We start from the raw sequence: 7,414 nt of genomic DNA, 5'->3' as shown, positions 1-7,414 counted from the left end.
GTCCATATTTTGATGTCATGATATGTAAATTAAAAATTGTTATTTTACGGTGATAATCTTGTTTTCTTATGCCCAATAATGCATAATTTCATTTGATAAACACGTTTAGATTGAATGGTAATTTATAATCAGTCACAAGAACGTCGAATCTAAATCACTTGAAAAAAACACGGGGGTGCTTAACTTTTTTCCAGGTGTATATAATCACTAGTCATTACATTTTTCTACATGTTGTTCTATATGATAGCATTCAGGGTGGTTTAAGCTACAGAAAATTGGAATTAATAGACTTTTGTTCCAAACTAATGCAGATGTTAGAGCTTTTAAAGAAACCCTATCAAATCCTTTCTCCATCTTGTTCCTCTCTAACTGTAACCTATTGTACAAACCTAAACCTCTAGGCAGACAGACAAGGTACTGCCCTTCTCTATAGGAAATAATATCAGTATTCTTCCTCTAGACAATCCAACTTCTACTTCCAATAAATGAATTCTATACAACCTACACGTTCCAAACATCCCAGTCATTACCCTTTTAGTGTTTTGTATTTCACCTACAACTAAAACTGATACTGCTTTCATCTGAGATATATTCATATCAAACTAATTTTTCTTTGCCTGCTGAGCTTGGTCAGTTAAATAATTGAAGGTTTGACAAGATATATATTATAGAGTAGTTCTAAATTCCTCCGTTCTAAATTCCGTTTGTGAGAATGGAATAAAAAGATTGGACACAATATAGAATATAAATGAACCATCTTTATTAAATAACACAAACACTGTGTGTGTGTGCATGCTTAGGATGCTGAACAGTTACTTATCTTGAATAGCAAGCTGTTTTCTCTCCAAACTGCATCAGTCGAGATTGTATACAAGACTGCTTAAGTCAAATATTACTTATTTCCAAGGTAACATCAGACTTACCCAAAGCAACTAGCATTACCCACGTAACAGGTCATTCTCATCCACACTTAAAGGAGGTCGTAACTTCGAGGCATCACCTGTCCTACCACTGGAGGGCACTGCTGTTGACATCCTTACACAACATACAGCATTACAGCCACGCCACACATGGGCAGACAAAGTGTTACCTCAAGAGAATAATAAAGAACAAAGGCAGTTAATACAAAAGCAACAGAGTGATTTTCTTGATCATACCTTATGTCAAAACTTTACACATGAAAATAATTGTATATTCAAAATATACCATGTAAAGGTAAAGAGGTAGAAAACATACTGCATGCATATATATCACATATTATTTCATTCTTAAACTTAAATTCTCGCGTAATTATTCTAGGTGATCTCAACTCCAACATTCAAATTTTAACTGCTGAACATAATAATAATAATAACCTCTTAATTCTCAAAAATGGTGTATTTGAATATACCATGCATTTTCATCTTCTTATAGTATTATAGTATTTATTTTGAATTTATTCTTTGTTCAGAATATGTGAAGGTTTCACATAATACATGGTCGAGAAAACTATTAAGTTGATTTAACTTCCTTCTAAGCTATTTTTGTTGTTCTCAAAGTAGATAATAACTTACTGCCCAAAAAGGATACTAAGTGTCCTTTAACTGTTGTGGTATCTCGAGATTACACCCCACCTATTTTGCAATGAGAATGATCAGTCACATGTGTATCACTGGTACTGAGGAAATAATGTCAATAATATCTTGCATACCAAGGAACGTCACATGGGTCCGTACAAAGCCATTTTGCTCTACACAATTGTTAGTGACCTACCAATACATCCTCCCTTACTCTTTCTGCTAACTCACGCATCTTAGTGTGCTGATGATATAGGGGTATCGAGTACATCTCGCGATCCCCACTTACTTCCACCAGATTTCAGAATTTTCTCGACAAAACCGCATGCAGTATGGTGCAACAAATGGCAGATTGTTCTTAACCCTTCAAAGCCTAAGGTGACCATTTTCCACAAAAGTTAAAATGAGAAATTGAATCAAGTCACACCGAAGCTGTACAAAATGTCTATCATTTCACTACCAAACTTTAAATTTTAGATATGGATTTAATAATCAGTTCACCTGGAATTTACACTTAGTGAAGCCCCCGTTGGGACAGTGATAAGTCTATGGATTTACAAACGCTAAAATCAGGGGTTCGATTCCCCTCGATGGACATAGCAGATAGCCCGATGTGGCTTTGCTATAAGAAAAACATACAAACACACACATACTTAGTGAAATTCTATGAAAAATGCACGCGTGAATTAAATCGCGTTCACTGCTGTAAAACTCCCACTCTGAACGCGATGTTAATAAAATGCCTTTTTTACAATAACTTGTGGAAAACAAATATTGATCTAACATGTTAATTTTACATTCATTTGGTCTTGTGTATTTTGGAGATAGCGAGCTGAGTTTTAATTTGTGCAATACCATAAAATGCCCCTTACATACACACTTTATGTTGAAGGTACATTATCAGGCAGTAAATCCCCTTAACATAGTCGGTAGATGGTAGAATTTTGCTAACTACCAGCCTTCCATTTGTTCAGTATTTCAAAATTAAGGATTGTATCAAATAGCTTTAGCAGCTTTACCATAATATACAAAAGTAAAACAAACACAACAAAATTATTTGTATAAGAAATGTCCTGAGCAGTTACAAGTGCAATAAAGTGTACTGTACCACTGCAGTTCTGCAGCAAGAAATACTTTGGACTTTATACAACACAATAACTGGAGGACACCAAGTTGTAGCCCACACTTGTGCTAACATTTAATGGTGGTTCTTCTGGCCACAGGTGAGTCAAGATGTTCTACACTGGTGTGAGTACTATACAATGTGTGTCACACACACAAGAGAGAACAGGCTGAGACAAGGTATCTCCAACACATGGTCATAACTATATAGTCATCAATGTCAAATACTTCATGAAGTAGTTCAAAGCCTATCCATTGATTGATACATTAGACCAGACCATTGCAGATGTTTTAGCAAAGAACTTGGTAGCATGATTTGGAAATAATTCCCATGGACCAAGTAGGTAACTTCAACAGCCAAGTAAATTACCAAGCAGATGGTTGCAAAGAACCAACCGGAATGAGCACTTGCCTTGCCATATGTGATGATGGCATATAGAACAATAGAACAGGGATCAACAGGTTGTTTGCCAAGCCTGCTTATGTTTGCACAGGAAGAGTCTAACAACAACTGGATATAGCAGCACAGTGGTAGAAGAAGTGCTATGATTGGACGATGAAAGAACGAGTGTTTCAGTGTGTTACCTGACTGTTTTTGTGGTACATACTAGCTTCACAAAAGCAACTTGGATACGACTGGATGGTTCATACATGATATCCTAACAGTTGGCCCTACAAAATATGAGCCTGCAGTAGGCGTGAGAAGCACGAAAGTACATGGAACATGTAGATAAGCTACAGCTGTATATCACAGAAGAGCTGTTGGTGCACTGGTTTGACCAGAGGTCTCAAGATGAAACTTATAACACACAGGAGGAGAAGAACACCATTTGGAGTTACCCTGACCAGTCTGAAGAGGGAGAGAAACTGCAGAGGCTTATCTGACAGTCTTTTGATTAACCATATGAGGAATCATCAGAAATGGAAGCAACTACCAGCTCTATCCAGCGAACAAAACGCCAAAGTGAGCCTCCCAATCAATATAGGTGGGATTTATCATTAAAGCTAGAATGAGCAGGTTGAAAGAGTGTCATGGCATCTTGCTTTCTGAGTTATCATGTAGTATTGGAAGTATAGTATATGCACTAAATTGCAGAGTTATTGCTCGATAATCAAAGCTAGGATGATCATTAGATCAAGCATATGATGCTTGAAAGGAATTAGCTTTTCTTGTTTTTTGAGCGATTATCTGCTAGAATGTATGATAAGCATTTTGGGACTGATACTCGATTATTGACAATGAGGACAATCACTGATTTGTACATTCCTGGACTGAAAGAATTTGGTATTCTTTGCTTTCTAAAGTATAAAGTGATACTGAGATTGTAGAATTATCATGATGATCATGTGATTGAAAAGGCATTGCAATCCCTTGCTTTTTGAGCTACTCAGTGAATGTTTTGACGCAAAGTATCATCCAATGTCTTGAGAAAATTACTCCAACAAGCTATCTGAGTGATGAGAACTCTGGAGAGCGTATTACCCAGCACTCACTAGATTTTTCATCAATCTTCGTGGAAGATATACCAGATTTATGATTACTGAAGGAGCCCAGCTTTCTCTGAGTGTGCATTGGAGTGCAGTAGTAACAGCATAAATTTAATAGTGGTAAACATAATCTTAGTTCAAAAGTCTAATTCATTTGAATTTTGACAGTGATTATATAATTTCTGAAACTTGAAATAAAAATGAGTTGAGTTTGATGGCTCCTAGATGACACTATCATTGCTACTGAGTGTGGTTTTGGCAGGTAACTCAAACAGTACTGAATATATTAATGTCTTAGCTAAATGTGAGATGCATAGACTTTAGAGTACAAGACAAAGTGTAATGGTGGCATATACAAAGAGACTAGACATATGTGAACAAACAAGTCTGTGTGCATCACATTCATTTTGAAAAGAGTCCTTCATAGTAGATGTTTTAAATAAATTAGAACAAACCAAGCAGCCACATAAATAGAATGATAATAACTATTAAGAAAACAATGAGAACATGGGTAGAAAGGATTGGATCTTTGCGTTAAGAATTGATGAATATGAAGATACCTTGATGCGAGGAAAATATTATTTGAAAATACAACATACCTGTGATTTTCATTAATACTGAAATAATGTTTCAATTTTAACATTCGGATATTCTGCAGTGAAATTTTCCAAAGAAGGGATGATAGTAACATATATAATCAAACTATGGCGAGAGAGAGGAAATACAATTTTACCCGAGGTTTTAAAGAACATAGTTTTACCTTGTGGTTCCAACACAGTTTTACATGGTCTTTATCATAAGCAGAGTGCAAAAGTATTTTATCTCAAACAAGTTGAAATATTAATGAGTGATAAATTTGTCAGTTGTACATGAAATTCACAAATAATGGCTTAGATAACATAAGAAATATATATACACACAGTGAACCCAGTGATATATTTGGTAGTGATAGGAATATTTTCAGATTAAAGTCTTTAAATAAGCAAACGGTTTTATTGAATATTTTCTAACATTTTTTCATTACAAAATACAGTTTTTAAGGGTGAAAATTTAGTCTGTAAGTATAATAGGGTGAAACAGAAAGTATCATCCAAGCAATGAAACTCATAATTCATTTTATAACTGTTACACAATTTGTAAATGGAAGAAGGTCTTTAAGGAAAGATAATGAAGATGTTGGCAAGGGCTATTAATCAAAGATGAGATTAGCATTGCCTAACCTGAATCAGATCAATGGTGTAGGACCCAAGCAGTCTTAATCACCATTCCTTCCTACTTGAACCAGTATCTCTCTACATAACGACCAGACAGTAGGCTAGGGTTGCGGCCAGGTTGGAGAGTTTACCATGAGTGTACCTTTAGTCTGACAGGGCCACAGGTAGATGGTTGAATGAAAATCCGGGGAAATTGGAAAATCGGAAAGCCCTCAAGTTTCTTGGGAACATGGTCTATCGAGAAGGACAAGCGTGAGTGCACATTAATCCCATAGACGTGTCACTTTATCAATGCCTAGTAACCTATGTACTCAGTTGAAACTTTCACGCATTAGAACTTAGTCTAAATATGCATTAGAACAAGGGCTTTCAATATGTGAGGTCAAGTTTTAGCCATGATCTGTCACTTTCTTCTTCAACTAGCTGGTGGTTATTTGCCTACTTTTCCAATATTGTTGAGGCATTTTTCTGCCTTGCTGAATGATAGATTCTTCATGTTTTTCCAGCAACAAAGCTACTGTGTTCCTGCAGGATGTGCAGGACATCTTCCTTAGTAAGAATACTAAAGACAAATGAAGCTGCTGAAACTCGAACATCCAAATTTGGCTTGACTTACATAGTACACGAGCCCATGAATGAAGATACGTTGCTAGCAAATGCATCTGAAATGAGACAGCTCTCAATCTCTGTTGTCAGGTTGGCTCTACAGTTTTCAGAGGATGCACTACCACCTTTGACAGTAAACAATATAATCAACATAGTGAGGAACAACATTCCTTTAATTGAGGATCAAATTATAGCAACACTAGTCACAACTGTGGAAGAGCCAAATGGCTCAGCAACACAAGGAATCTGATGAGAGCATGAGCAGTGTCCATGTCCACCAACTGAAAGACAACAGTAGCACTGGAAGCTTTACTTGCGGGTTAAGGTGAGTATAATGAAACCTCAGTCACTTTGTCAAGTAAGTGTATATTTTATATACATTTAGATGGTTACAAATTTCATTGCATATTTTGAACAATTTGCATTGGGTTTTATCTTAAAGTACCCTCAGCCTTCCACACTCATACATGTATGTGGAAGACAAGAGCCTAAATATTCTCTTTGTGTATCTTGTATATATTTAGTCTATTTTTAGTTACGTGTAATGACAGTGCCCTCATTCTTACATGCTCATGAACATATTATCATTACACATAAATATAATTTTTTGTGAATACTTCCTTTCTTCAATTTTATGTATTTTATATGTTTAACATGCCAGTACTTACTTGCACACATGATTATGCATGAGCAAGAAGTGGTCAGCTTTTATTTGATTATTTTGCTATTTTTGTATTTTTATTTTGTAAAAGAATTGATGTTTGCTTTTTCAGCATATTTGAATATTTAGTATGCAGTTACTTTTTATCTTCTTTAGTTTTTCTTTCTGTGATTGTAAGGATGTTCATGTTCATTGCTTTATCAATGTTAGAGGGTATACTATATATGCAACTGTCTTGTTTGTTTGTTTTGAATTTCGCGCAAAGCTACACGAGGGATATCTGCGCTAGCCGTCCTTAATTTAGCAGTGTAAGACTAGAGGGAAGGCAGCTAGTCATCACCACCCACCGCCAACTCTTGGGCTACTCTTTTACCAACGAATAGTGGGATTGACCATCGCATAATAACGCCCCCACGGTTGAAAGGGCGAGCATGTTTGGTGGAACCGGGACTCTAACCCGCGACCAGCAGATTGCGAGTTGAGCGCCCTAACCACCTGGCCATGGCGGGCCGTAACTGTCTTATAGGGCATTTTAATGTGTTGTTCGTTGCTAAAGGGTGTTTTGGTAATGTATAATGTATTATTTTGTATTCTTAAAGGTTTTTTTTTATAGGTTTTGGCATTGTATTTGTATTAAAGAGGTGTGATTTATTACTTTGGTATTTTATTGTTGAACTTATGTTAAATTTAAAAGGTAATTTGCTTATAAAATACATCGAACTGTTAAAAACACACAACGTTTGTATATATATATATATATATATATA

Source organism: Limulus polyphemus, unplaced genomic scaffold, assembly GCF_000517525.1.
Source record: "Limulus polyphemus unplaced genomic scaffold, Limulus_polyphemus-2.1.2 Scaffold895, whole genome shotgun sequence".
NCBI classification, from domain to species: domain Eukaryota; kingdom Metazoa; phylum Arthropoda; class Merostomata; order Xiphosura; family Limulidae; genus Limulus; species Limulus polyphemus.
The sequence above is the reverse complement of the archived record's forward strand: the minus strand, read 5'-3'. Positions refer to the sequence as shown.